Genomic DNA, 18650 nt, shown 5'->3' with positions numbered 1-18650 from the left:
AGGCAAAGAAATTCTAGCCAGAGACCAGTATGTTGGCATTTCTGAGCTGAGTCAGTCATAACAAGGTCCAGGGCGTGCCTGGCTGAGGTGGCAGTTATGTCACTAGGGTTACAAGTTCAAGAATTATGAGTTAGATGATCCTCAGGAATAGATCTAAGGTGGAGAAAAAGCCTGGTGGGTTCTATGCTAAAAGAGATCAAGAGAAAGCAGTTCCTTGGCCTAACACAGAATCACATTTTGGGATTTTAAAAAATAATTCTAAGTCTTAACTCATGGCTAATCTAAATACCTCTTGCCAAAATGTGAATCCATAGCTTCCTCAAGGGTAGACCAAACATTTAGAACAAGTAACAGACTGAAACTGTAAAGCAGGAACCTGCACTATAAATTCTAGCTCTGTCAGCTACAAAATGGGTTAAATCTATCTTTCTGAGTTAGACTGATGCCTGGTCTTCATTCATGCATTCAACAAGCATGCCTTCTTTCTGCCAGGTACTTTGCTAGGCCCTGGGGATTTGAAAATGAATCATCTATGGTCTTTACGGAGCTCACAAACAAGTACAGGAGCCAACCCTGACACAAAATGAAAACTCTAGAGCAAAAGAAGGTGGAGAGTGGGATTGTCTGCACTGGGATTGTCTGGACACAAAAAAAGGAACCTAGTTTTGAGGGAAGCAGAGCTCACATGTCAATGAACCTTAAAGAAGGAACAGAGTGCACCAGGCTGGGAAGTGTATGAAGGGCATTCTAGAAAGAGGAACAGCATGAGAAAGGGCATTGGGGGCCCAGAGATAGGAAATTTAACAATCTGGTTTAGCAGAGCAGTAATTCTTAAATGGCAATTTGTACAAGAATCAGCCTCTGTATCATTAAAATGCAGATTCCCAGGCCCCAGCAGCAACTGATTCAGTGGACCCCAAAATCTGCGTTTTAAACAAGTATCCTTAGTGATTCTGAAGAAGGCGGCCCACAGACCATACTGAGGAGCCCTGGGCTAGGATACAGGGTGCACGGTAGAAAGAAGAAGGGGTTGGGGGGAAGGCAGAAATTTTGGTCAGGACCACATTGTGCTAAGGCGCCTGGATCCCTATTTAGAGGCAGTGAGGCACCCTTTGGGAGGGCCCTGATGGTGTCTGTTTTAGAAAGCCTAGTCTGGAGGTGGTACTGACAAGAATCTGGAGAGGAGGAGGGTCACTGCATCCTCTTCCAGGGTCAGTGCATTATTTGGAGATCAAACCACAGGGGCCCCGATACACTGCACACTCATTAGCTGGGGGCAGCCAGGACATCCTTAGGCTCCTAGGAGACAGAATCTCCCCTGAGCAGACGAACAGGAACAGCGACAGTGGCCAGCGTATGGCCTGGGCCTACGCAGCATCCAGGCTGGGGGACACTCCCTGTCCTTCTGAGCCTGTGCTGAGTCATCTGTCACAGAAACAAGCTTCTCTGAGCTCCTGGAATCTTGTTTCACAAGCTGCTGCTCGGCTTCGCGGCTTCTCCTGGGTTTCCAGGCCGAGGAAGGAGAAAGAATAAATATTAACCAAAGGTATGTGAGGGCTAGGTGGCCAGGGATCCTCCCCTTGCCTCTCCTTACTCCCTGCCTTAGAAGCTAGGATAAACTGCTGATTTTCCTTTTGTGATACTGTTGTCCACTCCTGCACAAAAAGGGCAGAGGTGAGCACCTCTCAGAACAGATATGAGGCCGGAAGGGACTTGATGATAACCTTTTCTCCTGTAAGGATACCCAGGATGACTAATTAATGTGACACTCACATCCCCACCCAGGCCTGATCCTCCAGGGAGGGGCTCTCAGCACACCAGACTGCTTCTCAGGGTAACTTCCTGGTTCATTTGCACCAAGGGGTGACCTTGCACAAAGTTGCTCCCTTTCTTGGGCTTCAGCTTCTTCTGTAAAATGATGGAGTTGGACCCACACGCAGCCCTCTCATTCCATGAGCTAAACTGATTGTGCTGAACACCCTCTGCTGCATGACTCCTTCCTCCAATGCCCTTAGGAGCGTTTAATTCACTTAAAACCCTCATCATCAGTTCCTCATGGGGACCGTACTAATACATGGAGATCACACAGGTTTGTGGTTAATATTAAATGAGATCACCAAAGAAAAAGTGCATTGCAACTTCCCTGAAAGTGCTCCACAAACGTTAGACCGTTAGACTGTTGGACAGATACTTTTCAATTCCTAGCTGAGCTTCTGGCACAAAATAAGGACTTGCAAGTAAGTGAACCGAGAAGCTCCAAGCTTTTGGGGCTATACTGCCTCCTGGTGGTATCCAAGAAACGTGCAGGGTTTCTGGCCTCTCGGGTGCCCTTGGGGCTTATTGGGGGAAGATCAGGGGTCCGGCTTGGAAAACGAGGGAAATTCAAGGTTCCCGCCCCCAGAGGCTTTTCCTTCTCACCTAAAGAAACTCATTATTCCCAAACATGCCTCAGGCTCCACTCTCCGCTCCAAAAGGGCTGTACTCTTAACTTTCTCTCACCACTTTTCTCACGCTGTTCCACTTCCCCAGTGGTGGTTCATCCAAACCCTAAATCTCTTTCTGACCCACTCAAATCCTGCCTCTTTCAAAAGGCCACCCTGAAGCACACCAGCCAGGCTCTCCCCCACTCCTTTTTTAAACTTCTACAGAACTCACAGTCTGTACTTAATCATATGCTGTATGCAGTTTTCTTCAAACGTTGGTTCCTTAATATAATTTCCTGGTTTTCTAAATGTTTCCCATGGTCTCCAGAGCATAAACTGAAGTGACTGATGGGGCTCCTTAAAAGCTATACATTTTTGAGTGCCTAATAGGGGCCAGGTACAGTACTGGGTATTTGTACAAACATGCCTTCAATCCTCATAATAATTCTAATGCAACTCTACTGAAAATTAAACATTATCTCAATTTATAAATGACAAAAGTAAGCCTCAGAAAGATTAAATGACTTGCCCCAAATCATACAGCTAGCTAGTAAGTTACGATAGAGTATGAGTTTGAACCCATGTGTGCCTGATTACAAATGCACAGAATAAATTTCATCTTCCATGCCAACTCCTCTCAATTGTTAGCACCTGCCTGGACCTATGACTTAGGAAAGAATTCAAAACATGGAGCCTTAGTGGCAGATTTGATTAGTGATGTCCGGCACGAATGAGGAATGGTGAGTGGTAATGTACAAGCCTTGTATTCGCCATCCTTTCATCACCTCATGTTGGCTGGATCTATGGGAGAATACTCCACCTTATTTTGAATATAGTTTTAAGGCATGATATGTTGAAGAAGCGTGAGCTTAAAGTAAGACTGACATGTATTAAAACTCAGCTCAATCACTTTCTGGAACTTTAAGCCATTACTTGGCATCTGTAAGCCTTAGATGTGTGAAATGTGGATAATATCAATGTAAAAAATAACAAAAAGACTGGAAAACTGTCCCAGATTAAAAGGGATAGAAAAGATACATCAACCAAGTGCAATGTATGATCCAAAAACAAAACAACAAAAGCAGCTGTAAAGGACAATTAGGGAAATTTGAAAAAAAAAATATATATATATATAATTAGATATATCTATGTAGCTATCTATCTATCTATCTATATATAATATATATATTATATATATATTATATATATATATATATGATTAGAGATAGCATTGTGTCAATGATAAATGATAAATTTCCCAAGGGTATAATTATGTTGTGGCTATGTAGAACACCCATGTTATTAGGAGATACTTACTAAAGTATTTAGGAGTGAAGTGTCATGGTGCCTACAACTAGCTCAAATGGTTTAGGAAAAGGTATGTGTCTGTATGTACACAAGTGTCTGTATAGAAAGTGAAAGCAAATATAACAAATATGGCAAAATGTGAACAATTCAATCTAAGGAAAGGGCATCCAGTGTTCATTGTATTACTCATAAATTTTTTGAAGATTTGGACCATTTCAAAATAAAAAGTTGGGATAAAAAATATATATACATATATATTTTAGCAAAGTTTAAAATTACAATGCTCCATGTTGGTGAGGGTATAGTAAAATAAATACAGTAATAAATTCCAAGTGATAAATTTGCACAACCATTTGTACTTTAACATGGTGACCCTGCTTCTGGGAATTTGCCTTAAGTAAATAATTGAAAAGAAGGAAAAAAGGGGGGTAGAAATCACCACAATGTTTTTTTACAATGATAAAAATTGGAGAACAAAAAAATTTAAATGTCTAGCTACCGAGGAATAATGAAGTAAATTATGTCAACTTGATGGGCTATAATGCAGCTATTAAAAGTGAATAATTTTAAACATATTTGAAGAGCATAGCAACGTGAAAAACATGAAATAAGAGTTAAATTTTTAAAAATCAGAATACAGAATTATAACGGAAGCAAAAAATTAACCTTTGTTCTTTTCCCAAGACTGAATGGAAGCTCAGTCTGAGACTTATTTCTCTAATTGTCACAAGAGCCCTAATTCTGAGAATCTCTGAAGGAGTAGCTATAATCTACCTATTAAGCCTATTTTTAATGAGAGAGAGACAGTATACCTTGTTTTAAATGAAGAAACAGAAGAGAGAAAAAAGCCTTTGAATTAAGTCTGACTGCCTGCATGTCCAGGAAACATTTTAAACGCACCAACTCATTAATCATGAGCTCCTGGAGCAGGAATGATTCATCCTAATTGATTTCTTTAAAAATGAATTATTTGAGCAATAGAAATGATGGACCACTAAGCATTCATTACAGAACTCTCAGTGTGTGTCCACCTTTGGGGACTAGGAAGATGCAATAAGGATGGAAAATCTGGGAAGCAAATTGTCTCAAATGATGAGAAAAATCACACATCTGTGGAAAGCAGGAAAGGGGCATGGTCCAAGTCCCACATTACAGGGGGTACAATAGACAGTCCTTTCTGAAGGATAGAACCCTTCTATTTATTTTAGGATTCTTGTTTTCCACTATCCTAATCCTGCTCTCCAAAGAAAGAGGGAAAGAAATAATGACAAAAGACATGAAGCGAGATACTGAGTGCAATCGAGAGGTATCGGTCTCGGGGAGAAGGAAGATGGCGACGCCAGGGAAACTCCGAGAGAATAAGAGTGGGAGGGAATTCCTCCAGAATATTTAGAGGTCCCTTGCTGAGTCCCTAGTTAGGCCATTTTCGTGGTGTAAGCTCCAGACTTTGCGTTCCAAAATCAAAGTGCGATGGGGGTAGGACTGACCAGTTTCAGGAAGCAGAGTCTATGCGTGTTTCTTTTTCCTTAACCATTGGTGCAGAACCTCATCTTCAGATACTTGCAAAATAGATCTCGGATTCAGGTGTGGCTATATGAGCAAGTGAATATGCGGATAGAGGGCTGTATCATTGATACTCATCATTGGATGAGTATATGAACCTTGTATTAGATGATGCAGAAGAGATTCATTCTAAAACCAAGTCAAGAAAACAGCTGGGATGGATCATGCTAAAAGGAGATAATATTACTCTGCTTCAAAGTGTCTCCAACTAGAAATGACTAACGAAGTGAGAAATTGTTGAGAAGGCAATACAGTTTGTGTTTTTTAGGTCTCCTTTGTTAGGAGCATAGTTCTTAAACATTTATTCATATTGCTCCGATTACTCTTATGTTATTACCAGATGACAATAAATGCTGAGAAATTGTTTTTATTAAAAAAAAAAAAGACATGAAGCAACTGTTTCTCAGAAGCCCAGTTTTAATTCATGAGACGAGCATGACCTGAAAACACCAGAATCACCAGCCTAGGGGAAAAATATTTACCTATGAAGTTACCTTTAATGGTATTTTTTATTTCTTCATGTGGTTCTGAATTACTGTCTAATTTCATTTCATTCTGAAGGACTCCCTTTGGCATTTCTTGTCAGACAGGGCTACTAGTGATGAACTCTTTTAGTTTTTGTTTATTTAGGAATTTTTCATGTCTCCTTTATTCCCCCTTCATATCTAAAGAATTGTTTTGCTGTACATAGAATTCTTGGTTGACAGTTTTTTCTTTTCAGCACTGTGACTATATCATCCCACTGTCTTCTGGCCTCCATGGTTTCTGATAAGAAATGGTCATTTAATCATCTCAATGAGATGTCCTTGTAGTTGAGTTGTTTCTGTCTTGCAAGATTTTATTGAGAATCTTCAACAAGATTCTATTTGTCTTCGGCTTGTAACAATTTGATTATAATGTGTCTTTGTGTAATTCTGTTTGAGTTTAACCTATTTGGATTTTGTTGAGCTTCTTGAATGTGTAGGTTAATTAATATTTTTATTTAAATTTGGCAAGTTTTTGGCCATTATGTCTTCAAATATTCTTTCTATCTCTTTCTCTCTCTCTTCTCCTTCTGGTACTTGAGAAGGTCTCTTATTCTCTTTTCGTTTATCGTCAGTCTTTTTTTCTTTCTGTTCCTCAGACTTGATCATCTCAATTGACCTATCTTCAAGTTCACTGAGTCATTCTTCTGCCTCATCAACACTGATCTTGAGTTACTCGGGTGACTTTTTACTTCAGTTATTATATTTGCAACTCCAAGATTTTTATTTGGTTTCTTTTATATTTCTTTATTGCTATTCAATATTTGGTGAGACATCATTCTTATGATTTCCATTAGTTCTTTGGGGATAGTTTCCTTTAGTTCTTTGAACATATTCTAATTAGCTGATTTAAAGTCTTTGTCTAATAAGTTTAGCACCTGGGCTTCCTCAGGGACAGTTTATACTGATGATTTTTTTGCTCTGTTTCTTGTATGTCTTGCAATTTTTGTTGAAAACTGGACATTTTGAATATTCTAATGTGGCAATTCTGGAAATCAGATCCTTCCCCTCTTCCTAGAGTTTGTTGCTGCTTGTTGTAGTTTTTCCTGTTTGCTTGTTTAGTGACTTTTCTGAATTAATCTTGTAAAGTCAGTATTCTTTGCATGTGTGGCCACTGAAGTCTCCTCTGTTAGCTTAGTGGTCAGAGAGTGATTGAGCACAGATTTCCTTAAATACCTGGTAACAAAAAAAACTCCCAGTTTTTTGTAGATGGGCTCTTGTGTGTTTTATCTAACGCCTTCAACACCCAGGCAAGCAGTTTGCAGTTTTGCCTTAGCTTTCACTTCCTGCTTGTGCAGAGCACAAAGGTCAGCCAGAAGTGACAGAGTAGGAATTTCTCAGGTATTTCCTGAGCATATGCACAGTCCTGGGCATGTTTGTGGCTTTCTAGTTTTCCAGGACTATGTCTTAGAGTCTTTCTTTCCTTCCTTCCTTCCTTCCTTCCTTCCTTCCTTCCTTCCTTCCTTCCTTCCTTCCTTCCTTCCTTCCTTCCTTCCTTCCTTCCTTCCTTCCTTCCTTCCTTCCTTCTTTCTTTCTTTTAGATTTTACCGGGGAAGGGGAACAGGACTTTATTGGGGAACAGTGTGTGCTTCCAGGACTTTTTCCAAGTCAAGTTGTTGTTCTTTCAATCTTAGCTGTGGAGGGCACCGTTCAGCTCCAGTTCCAGTTGCCAGTTGTTAGTAGCAGGGGGCAGAACCCACAATCCCTTGCAGGAGTCGAGGAGTCAAACTGGCAACCTTGTGGTTGAGAGCCCACTGGCCCATGTAGGAATCGAACTGGCAGCCTTTGGTGTTAGGAGCACGGCGCTCCAACCGCCTGAGCCACCGGGCTGACCCTGTCTTAGGGTTTTTCAAAGCTTTTATTCCCCAAAACATCTCATTCTCCAGCCTTTCTTCCCAAGTTTTCGAATAGTCTATTGTTTGCCTTAACTGTTATCCATTACTCCAGACAATGGTGACTAAAATATTTGCCTGTAAATATTTTCATCAAATGCTCTCTGGGTAGCTACCTCAGTAGCACAGAATTCCAAGTTAGACAAGATAAAGGCAAACCTTTTGAGCCATTCATTTAAGAAGCCACCAGATAAGTCAAAACAACCAACCCCAATTCCTTATGTGATGTCCATTCTGCTCCCTCTGTTACTGGTACCTATACTGGGAATGCAGCTATTATTCAAGGCCACTTCCAATCTGGGAAAGGGCGGTGGGACCAGGGTAAGTTAAAACACCACAAAACTTGCTGCTGTTACCGAGATTCAGCTGATTTTTCTTTTTTTAAAGACTTTATTGGGGAAGGGGAACAGGACTTTATTGGGGAACAGTGTGTACTTCCAGGACTTTTTTTCTTTCCAAGTCAAGTTGTTGTCCTTTCAATCTTAGTTGTGGAGGGTGCCATTCAGCTTCAACTTGTTGTCCTTTCAATCTTAGTTGTGGAGGGCGCAGTTCAGCTCCAGGTCCAGTTGCTCTTGCTAGTTGCAGGGGGCGCAGCCCACCATCCTTTGCAGGAGTTGAATCGGCAACCTTGTGGTTGAGAGGACACGCTCCAACCAATTGAGCCATCTGGGGCTCAGCAGCAGCTCAGCTCAAGGTGCTGTGTTCAATCTTAGTTGCAGGGGGCGGAGCCCACCATCCCTTGTGGGACTCGAGGAATTGAACTGGCAATCTTGTGGTTGAGAGCCCACTGGCCCATGTGGGATTCGAACTGGCAGCCTTTGGAGTTAGAAACATAGAGCTCTAACCACCTGAGCCACCGAGCCGGCCCTCAGCTGATTTTTCTTAAAAGCATTCCCCTGGTTGTTGCAGGCTTTGGGTTAGTGTTCAGTGGTCTGAGAAAGTTGATTCTGACAGTTTTGCCTTTTTTGTTGCTATTATGAAAGGATGGAATTTTGAATTCCTTATTCTGACGTTTTGCTGACGTCACTTCTATACAGCTTATTATAGTAATGTTAACCTTGATCATTTGATTGAGGTGATACCCGTCAGGTTTCTCCACTGCAAAGTTAGTATTTTTTCCTTTGCATTTGCTATTCCAGAGGCCAGCAAACTATGGCTGCAAGGCCAAATCCAGTCCACTGCCTCTTTTTGTAAATAAGTTTTATTGGTACTGGAGACACTCATTCGTCAACGTATTTTGTGTGTGTGTGTGTGTGTGTGTGTGTGTGAGATTTTGAAATTTTTTCTTTTAATATGTTTTTGTTTTTCAATTACAGTTGACACACAATATTATAGTAGTTTCAGGTGTACAACACAGTGATTAGATACATCTACATATTTTCTGTGGCTGCTTTCATGCTACAACAGAGATGATTTGTTATGAAAGACATTGTTTGGCTCACAGAGACTAATACAGTTCCTATTTGGCTCTTTGCTGACTCCTGCTGTATTCATTAGAAACATATCACTAAATCTAGTCCACACTTAAGGGGAACTGAATTAAGCTTTGCACTGTGAAGGGAGGAGTACCAAAGCATTTTTGGACGTATGTTAGAAACAAGATAATCAATACATATTCTGGGGCCTAACTTTGAGGATATGCAAATGTCCTGTTTCTCCTTGAAGTTTTGCTCACTAATACTAGCTTCATCAGTCGATCTTGCCTGCAGCAATTATTACTGTGGCATTCTAATGGTGACTTTCTGTTTCTCTCATTCCTTTTACATGTATTACCTGGAATGCTTCTATACGGGAGATTTGGTCCTTCTTCCTCATTTATTTATTCATTCAATTTTTTAATTACATCAGTATGGGTTCACAGATACTTATTTTATTCTTTGGATTATGATTCATTACCACCATAATTTACTTTGTTGCTCAAATTGTTCCAGCGTTGGCTGTTGGGCATCTTTCAGGTTGGCCCTTATGTCCTTTTAACATGCCCCACCTTTTTTTAAAAAATTATTTATTTGCTGTTTGTTTTTGAGTACTTCCTTTCTTTCTGGAACTACTAGATACTCCAGACTCATATCATCCCAGCCCTAGCCTTGAGCTTTATGACTTTAAAGAGGATTTTAAACAGTATTCTAAACTGGGAGAGGGAGCCCATGGTACCGGAGTTGAGGTACTTTCTCTTGTTTGAGAAACAACTGGTACAGGGGAGAACACAGTATAAAGTGTTGATTTAGAAGCATAGATTTGTGACCTTGGGCAAATCTCTGACCTCTCAAAATTCTTTTCTCATCAGCAGAATAAAAACACTAATAGTCAATTCACAGGATTCTTGTGAAAATGCTGTTTGAACTAGGAAGATGTAAATATTAGTTACCTTTTGCTGCTGTCCCCAGGAAGCCACTTTAAGGACTCCTTTGCTGTTCTAAGCAGACTGCTTCTTGCACACATCCCCCTTTCTCCCTCCCCCACACCCCTCATTCCCTGGAAGGTAGGGGCCTTGCCTTACATCTCTGTAACTCAGAAAGTCTTCAATCAACCTTGGATGTGGATTTTAACACACATATTCTGCATTTTAACATACACATGTTCTGGGGTGGCCAGTTAGCTCAGTTGGTTAGAGTGTTGTGCTCTTAACAACAAAGTTGCCGGTTCGATCCCCACATTGGCCACTGTGAGCTGCACCCTCCACAACTAGATTGAAATAACTACTTGACTTGGAGCTGTTGGGTCCTGGAAAAACACACTTAAAATAATTTTTTTTTTAAAGTAAATGTGTGTGTGTGTGTGTGTGTGTGTGTGTGTGTGTGTGTGTGTGTGTTCTGCATGTTACCAGCAGGCATGTTACTAGCAAACATCATTATTACAATTCACTTGGTAGTTTCTGTAATTTTATTAGGGCTTCATTCCTAGTTTGGCTATATAAATGTCAGACAGCACATAGATTTTGTTCAGCAGGCAGTGGGTAGTCAGTGAAGGCTTCTGAGGATGAACGTGACGTAATCTATACTGAGGAAGTAGGAAGACTAACATGCATGAGCCGGAGATGGGAGGCACAATTAGAAGACTTTTAGAATGGCTCAAGTGAGAAATAATATACTTCAGTGACAGTAAAAATGGACAGAAACCTTGCCCAGAAAAAGTAAACAAGACATGGTCAATTAAGAATCAGAGAATCTTAGAAGGTGATCTTTAAGATTATCTGGGGCAACTCGTTTCAGAAAAAGATGAGGATGGAAGACACTGTTACTTGCCCAAGCTCACAGTTGTCTATGACTGTACCAATCAGGGTGACTGTAGGCTATGCTACAGTAACAGAAAACCAAACCTCAGTCTCTAGGGACAAACCCATAGAGATTTATTTCCTACTCACAAAAAGTCCTCTACAGCCAGGATACTCTAGGACAGCACCATCCCTAATGATGACTCAGGGGTCCAGTCTGCTTCTATGTTGTGGGTTCTGCCAACTCAACTCATACCTTCCAGGAAGATGAAGTGTGAAAAACATGCATCACTTCTTCTCATAGCTCTTTGACCAGAATTAGTCACATGCCCCCACCTAACTACAAGGGAGGCTGGGAAATGTAGCAGGAAGAGGGTGGGCAGCAGATATTTATGTACTATTGGGAAAGCACTATATTCTGTCACTGTCACAGAAATAAAAATGGCCTGATTCCCAGCATCTAGTCCTTTTTCCTACAGCTTATAGGAACTGGAACACACTTCATGGATTTGTTAACACCTCAGTGTACCCTGTGTTCTGAATACCTTCCTGTTACTGGAGACTTGGCAAGAGAACTGAAAACAGATTTTCAGTTTGGGGAGAAACAACCCCATTCAGAAACTGTAAGTAGGCAGCTGGACATAAGCTGGGGATATTTCAAGCAACTCCAAATTACATATCACCATATGGCAATTATTTGTATAATCTAAAAATAAGTGCAGAAATACCTGCCTGGTACACATCAACTCAGACAAATGCACAGCTCTGCTCTGTGACTTGTGAAGTCACAGAAGTAGATACAGGCCATCGGGTTACAGTGCAATAAACCGTCTCTTAGCATAGTGTGGCCAATCTGATGTACAGAACTGAAGTCAGTGACTCTCTGGGTGCCTGCCTGCCATGCTCCCAACCTCCTCCCAAGGTAGGCAGGTCTCTACCATGAAAAGCCATATTCAATAGCATGTGACTTATCAACTGGAGTAGAGGAAGATGTTTGACTCAAGGGCAGCTGATTTCTAATCAGACAGGTGGCTTATGAGATGGCACGGTATGAGATGACTGACAATTAACCAGACCAATCAGAAAATAGAATGAGAGATATTTGGAGACAGGGTCAGTTGAGAGTGGGTGCAGGAGATGAAGAGCACAGAGGGAGAAAAGATCACTGAAATGATAAAAATCACTGAAATGACAAAAATCCATAGTCAGCAAAAGCCTGAGGCTTGCTTTTCATTGAATAAGATGTAGGTGGTTTGTACTGCCAGACCATACAGGAGCTGAGCAAGCAAAATATCACTAAGTTAGTAAAATGTCTGAGTATCAGAAAACAGCAAATTCCTGCCACTAAGGGGACAATGAGATATTTTAGTCCCTAGAGCTGTGCTGATCAGATTCCAAACTGTATTTACTGTGTTTCCCCAAAAATAAGACCTAGTCAGACCATCAGCTCTAATGCATCTTTTGGAGCAAAAATTAATATGAGACCCGGTCTTATAGTAAAATATTATATTATATAAGACCGGGTCTTATATAAAATAAGGCCAGGTTTTATATTAAGTTTTGCTCCAAAAGATGCATTAGAGCTGATGGTCCGGCTAGGTCTTATTTTCAGGGAAACACGGTAAGTCCCAATAAGTCCAGTCATGTGGCTATTTCTGAAATTCTAGCCACGTGGCTGAGATTTCTGTCTTCCTTAACTCTACCAGGTTGTTTACAATAACTCCTCATTACTTCTGGTGGCCTCAGTGAATCTGTTCTTTGCCACCACAAGACCCCAATAGGCCATAAAAAGAAATTAAGTTCAAATACATCCTACAACCCGGGTGACCCGTGAAAACATTATGCTATATAAAATAAGCCAGAGACAAAATAACAAATATTGTGTGACTCCACTTATGTGAGGTACCTAGAATTGTCAAAATCAAACAGACAGAACGTAGAATAGTAGTTACCATGGGCTGGGGGGCTGGGAGAATGGAGAGTTATTATGTAAAAGTTACAGAGTTTCTGTTTGGGGTGACAAAAAAGTTTTAGAAACACCAACTTGGAGTCAGAGAAACTGGATTCAGCTCTGCCAGTTTCTAGCTGTGTCACTCTGGGCAAGTTACCCAACCTTTTAGTGTCTGTTTATTTTGGAAAACAGAGATAAGAAAACCATTTCTAAGTTGTTGTAAGGAACAAAGAAGACAAAGTGTATTGAATCATTACATAAATACCTTTTGAAAATAAGTCTAGTGACTCTTGTTATGCACTTTTGAGAGAGGAAACAATAGGCCTCTCTAGTCTCATTTTATGAAAGTGTGAGGCTTCTCCTTTGCCAGTGTGCTCAGGTACACTGATTAAAGTGTGAAGCTCACCACTCTGCCATCAGAGGCTCCAGACTTCGAAGGAGCCTCTTTTGTACTTCATTTTGCCGTTCCCTCCCCAGCCTCTTTTGCCCCCATCCCCCCACCCCGTGCTCTGGTGCTCTCTCTTCCTCTATTTCCCAAGGACACCAGCCCTTAGGAAAAATAATTTTCTCATTCAAACTGGAGTCCCTTTGTTCCCCTTCTCAGAGCATACCTGTATTTAGGCAGCTCTCTTTCTAGGGTGGGAAAAGCTTGATCCACATAAGTTTGCTGAGTTGAACCGAAGGATTTTTTTAAGCCATCAAGACATGTAGGTGCAGGAAATGCTGAGGAGAGAGAGAGCCCTTAAAGCTCTTTGCATTTCCCACAGTCAGGCAGTTAATAATCCTGAAATATTTGCTGACTGGAATCGCTTCTCTCGGCATCAGCAAAAAACAAAGGGTGGACCAAATGGTTTCTCAAATTCGATTCCATTCTGACATTTTGTGAAGTCTAAAAAGTAGAGGCAGGCACACCGGGAAAGCCGGGGAGCTGTCCGAGGTACTGAGATGTGACTAAGCGGGAAAGCCTTCCTGTTTCTTTTAATCCTGGAGCTCTAGCAACTCCAATTCAGCCTAACCTTGGATTTAGGAAAGGTGAATAATGAGATAATTCTGGGAAGCGAAAAGCATGGGAGAGAAAGAAAGAGAGAGAGAAGCACATAGATACACAGAGACTTCTGGATAGGCTTAAGCACAGTGAGACGGCTAAGATCGAAACACAGAAACTTTGCTTTGATTTTATTTTAAAAATAAAAACAGTCACCAAGAAACCTCAACTGCCTTCAGCTAAAATATGGAACAAATAAAAGGAGAAAAGAGGCTGTGCATAAAAAATGCAATACAAAATCATGTAAACACAAACTTGTGAGTGAAACTACCACATAGATTGATGTGTCGCTGTCAACTGAGCCAAATCAAAGGACTCATAACTATTTCTATCTTTTAGGTCGATAGAAACAGTTTGATTTTTATAAACAAAGGACAACTAGGAGTATGACTTAGTATAATATCATGTTCCTTCATGTATCTTTGTTAAAAACATTCTCCTTTCTCCAGAAAGTTTGGGGCATGATCCTCCCCTCTTGCCTTAATGATATGCTCATGCAAGCATCTTTTCATGGAGGCAAAAGAAACATGGCTGAAAAAACAACTAATTAAAAACCTGTCACATAACAGGGGTGTATCTCCTGCTGAGTACTTAGCACATGTGGTGTGCAAATACATACTGCCTTATGGTGGTCCCTAAGATAGGACCTCAAGTTAACCATCACTCTTCAAATAATCGTAACCTCCTTATGGGTAGGGACCATGTCTCAAGTCTTCTCTCACACTAACTGTCGTAAACAGCACCAAACACACAGTAGGTGTTCAATAAATGTTGGTTGGAAGATTAAGGCAAAGAAGAGATGAAGGCTGGATTTCACTCAGGTAACATATTTTCTTTTACTTTATTATTATTATTTTCTTTAAATCATAGTGTTTTTAATAGGGAAAAACTAGAAACAACACAAAGTCCAACAAGAGACTGTAATGAATCAAGATGAAATGAATTATGGGACATCCATACAAGGAAACACTACACTAAATAGTAAAGCTAAGGAAATAGATCTATATTACTGATGTGGGGAAATGGCTACAATTTATGACGTGAAAAAAGAAAGTTGAAAAAAGTATATAAAATACATGATTCTATATTTACAAAATATTAAATTAAGGGGGTGACCAGTTAGCTCAGTTGGTTAGAGCATGGTGCTAGTAGCACCTAAGTTGCCGGTACGATCCCCTCATGGGCCACTATGAGCTGCACCCTCCTCAAAAAAATAAATAAAGTAAAAAATAAAAAATTAAATTACTCTGAGAAAGTGACACTTTTTTATCACTTCTAATTATATTCATCATTGTAATCCCAACAGCTGGCATGTTTACTAGGTGACTATGGTAACACCCAGGACTTGGAGCAGCACTTAAAATACTCCCAACAGAGTGTGAATTCTGACCTTACTCAATTACTCCAGAACAAGCAGGCTTTTCCTACCGCTGGGCAGGAGGTGAGGGAAGAGGACTTCACAATTAGACCAAGTTAGGAGAGTGTTAGATTGAAGGTCATTGGTTCGATTCCAGATTGGGAATACTTTCTTTTTTGCTTACTTGCCTATTTATCTTATCTATCTATATATTAATCAATTTTCCTTTTTATTTTGCAAATTTTTAAACTTAGAGAAAAGCTGCAAGACAAAGATGACAAACATCTGTATTCACTAACTGTTAAAATTTTGCCACATTTCCTTTATCTCCTCCCTCTATGTGTATGTATACTGTTTTTTCCAAAACATTTGAGAGTAAGTTATATAAATTATGATATGGCAACTCTAAGTATTTCAGCATGTATCTACAAAGAACATTTGCATATATACAAGTATATATACATATTTAATAAATATATATGTATATATATTTTCAAAGAACTATTTCTTACTTTGAAATAGTTTAAAGCTCACAAGAAGTTGCAAAAATAGTACAGAAAGTTTCCAGGTATCATTCACCCAGCTTGGGCCTCACGATAACATCTTACATAACCATAGCACATTATCAAAACCAGGAAAATGACATTGACACAACAAATTAATTCAACTATAGAGCTTATTTGACTTTGGATTTCACTAGGTTTCTCAATTTCTTTGTCTATCTCTCTCTCTAGTTCTGTGAATTTTTATCATATGGATAGATCTGAGTAACAGAACTATTCAATCAACACACACACACACACACACACAAACTTCTCATGTTACCCATTTATAGTCACATTGTCTCCACAACCCTAACTCATCAACCAGTGATATGTTCTCCATCATTATAATTTTGTCACTTCTAAAATGTTACACAAATGGAGTCACATAATATGTAACATCCTGAGATTAGCTTTTCTCATTCAGCATAATGCCCTTGCAATTCATCCACGTTGTGAATTATTCATCAATAGTTGATTCTTTTTAATACTTAGCATTCATTAGCTGGATTATCATGATTTGTTTATTCATTTACTTGTTGAAGGACATTTGGGTTGTTTCCTGGTTTTCTCTATTATAAAGAAAGCTGCTGTGAACATTCATGTACATATTTTTGTGTAAACATGGGTTTTCATTTTCCTAGGCTAAATACTGAGGAGTGAGATTGCTGGCTCACACAGTGAATGTATGTTTAACTTTTTAAGAATCTGCCAAAGTGTTTTCCAGAGTGGCTGTACCATTTTACAGTCCCACCAGCAACAGATAAGAGTTCCAGATGCTCTGAATCCTTGTATGCACTTGGTATTGTCAATATTTTGTTTCAGCCACTCTAGGAGGTATATAGTGCATATCATTGTAGTTGTAACTTTTATTTCCCTAATAGCTAGTGATGTTGAACATATTCCCATATATTCATCTTTATATTCCCTTTGGTAAAATGCATGTTCAACTCCTTTGCCCATTTTCTAATTGGAATATTCGTTTTCTTACTGCTGCGTTTAGAATTCTTTGTATCTTATAGATGCAAATTCTTTTTTGGATATGCAATTTGCGAATACAGTCCCCCGGTATGTAGTTTGTCTTTTCATATTCTCGACAAGGTCTTTTGCAGAGCAAAAGCTTTTTAAATTTTGATGAAGTCAAATTTATTGATTTCTTTTATGGATCGCACCTTTGGTGTCACACCAAAGACTTTTCCCAAGTGGTTGTCCAGGAAATAATTTTTCACCTCACACATGTTTAATACTGTAGTAGATGCTGAGAGAGATATACAGATGTAGAAGAGTTGTGGTCAAGGAGGAAGCACACAAATCATTATAGCAGAAAATGGTAGGTAACTACGAGCCAGGTGAGTACTACAACGGCTATGGGTAGGAGGACAAGAGTTCATGGGAGGGAAGGATCCCTTTACATTGGAAGTAGCAGGGGAGGCTTCATGGAGGAAGCAACATTTGAACTTTAAGCATTTCAACAGTTGAAATGGGGGCAGAGGAGGAAATTCCAGGAAGAAATAATTGCACAAGTGGAGGAACAGAGATGGGACAGAAAAGTCAAAATCAAGAAGTGGGCTGTGGTGGAGGGGCTAGAAGGAGATGATCAATTCACTTTTAGATATAAAGTATTTGAAGACCAGCAAGCATTCGTGAAGAGATGTCCAACACGCAGTTGGATATGTGAGTTCGGAGTTGGAAATTGGAAAAAAGGATTTGGGAATCATCAGCATAAGTCAGGTCTTTTGTTATATGCCCCACAGCAACTCTCCTCCAGAGCACTTGTCAAAATTATAATTAACAATCAACTGTGTAATTAGTTGTTTAACCCGTCTCTCTTGCTAGAATGCCAGTCTCACAGAGGCAGAGTCCACATCTGCCTTATTCCTAGCACTTAGTCCAGGGCCTTACACTCAGTAAATATTTACTAAATGGATGAAATGAGAAGTTGATACTTCTAATAGCTACCACTTATTGAGCATGCACCTGGCAGACAGGCACTGTAATACCCAGATAATCTCATTTAAACTTCACAGAATCTCCTGAGAGGTATGTTAAGGGCTCTTAGATTTAGGTTCAATGAGTCTGGGATAAGGCCTGGGAATCTAATTTTAAGCTCCCAGGTACTTCCAATGAGCAGTCAGGTTGGAAACCACTCAGGTGGATAGTTTTACTGAAATTTTACAGATGAAGAAACTAAGGTTCAGCAAATAATAGTGATTTGTTCAAAGTCCCATGGATAGGAAGAACCATTATGCAAAACTAGATCTCTTAGGGGGAGAACTTTATCACAAGTCTCCCTGCCCCTGGGAGACCCAACATCTAAAAAAGAGTTTATGAGGGAAAAGCAGAAAGCCAAAAACTGAGTCCTTGAAATCAAGGAGAGTGGTGAGCAATGCCAAATGCCACAGAGAGGCCACAGAGGATGAGATATGAGGGAGAACCTGGGAATGACATATCAGTGTGTCCGACATCAGAGGAAGACGAAGACGGGGTAATCCCTCAGGAAACCTCGCCAGCTGGAAGAAGTTGTGGTTTGAGGCACAGCCAAGATCATTCTTCGTAATACAGCTTTGTGCTAAAATTATTAAAGTCAAACATCTTGGCCTGTGGCGTGGGAATGCCAAAAAAGGGGAGGCGTAAGTCCCACAGCGGAATCTCAGTTGGGAATGTCAGATAAGCTGTTCAGAAAACGCAAACCGCAACCCACTCTAGATTGTCCAGGGCCACTACCCCTGCACGAAAAGCCTGCAACGCCCCGGAAAAAGAGGGCGGGTAGGTAAAGTACCGGGGCCTGAGTTGCAGAGAGTGGAAAGAAGCGGAAGAAGGCGGGGACGTCC

At 40.2% G+C, this 18650-nt stretch overlaps 1 protein-coding gene across 2 annotated transcripts in view; it reads right to left on the bottom strand.

Annotated features, from left to right (window-relative positions):
* NT5C2 (5'-nucleotidase, cytosolic II) overlaps positions 1–18650 on the bottom strand; it is a 119432-nt gene that overhangs the window by 99582 nt on the left and 1200 nt on the right. The window lies entirely within an intron of this gene.

This window comes from Rhinolophus hipposideros, assembly GCF_964194185.1.
Source record: "Rhinolophus hipposideros genome assembly, chromosome: 15".
NCBI lineage: Eukaryota > Metazoa > Chordata > Mammalia > Chiroptera > Rhinolophidae > Rhinolophus > Rhinolophus hipposideros.
This window is presented reverse-complemented; position numbering and strand designations above follow the sequence as displayed.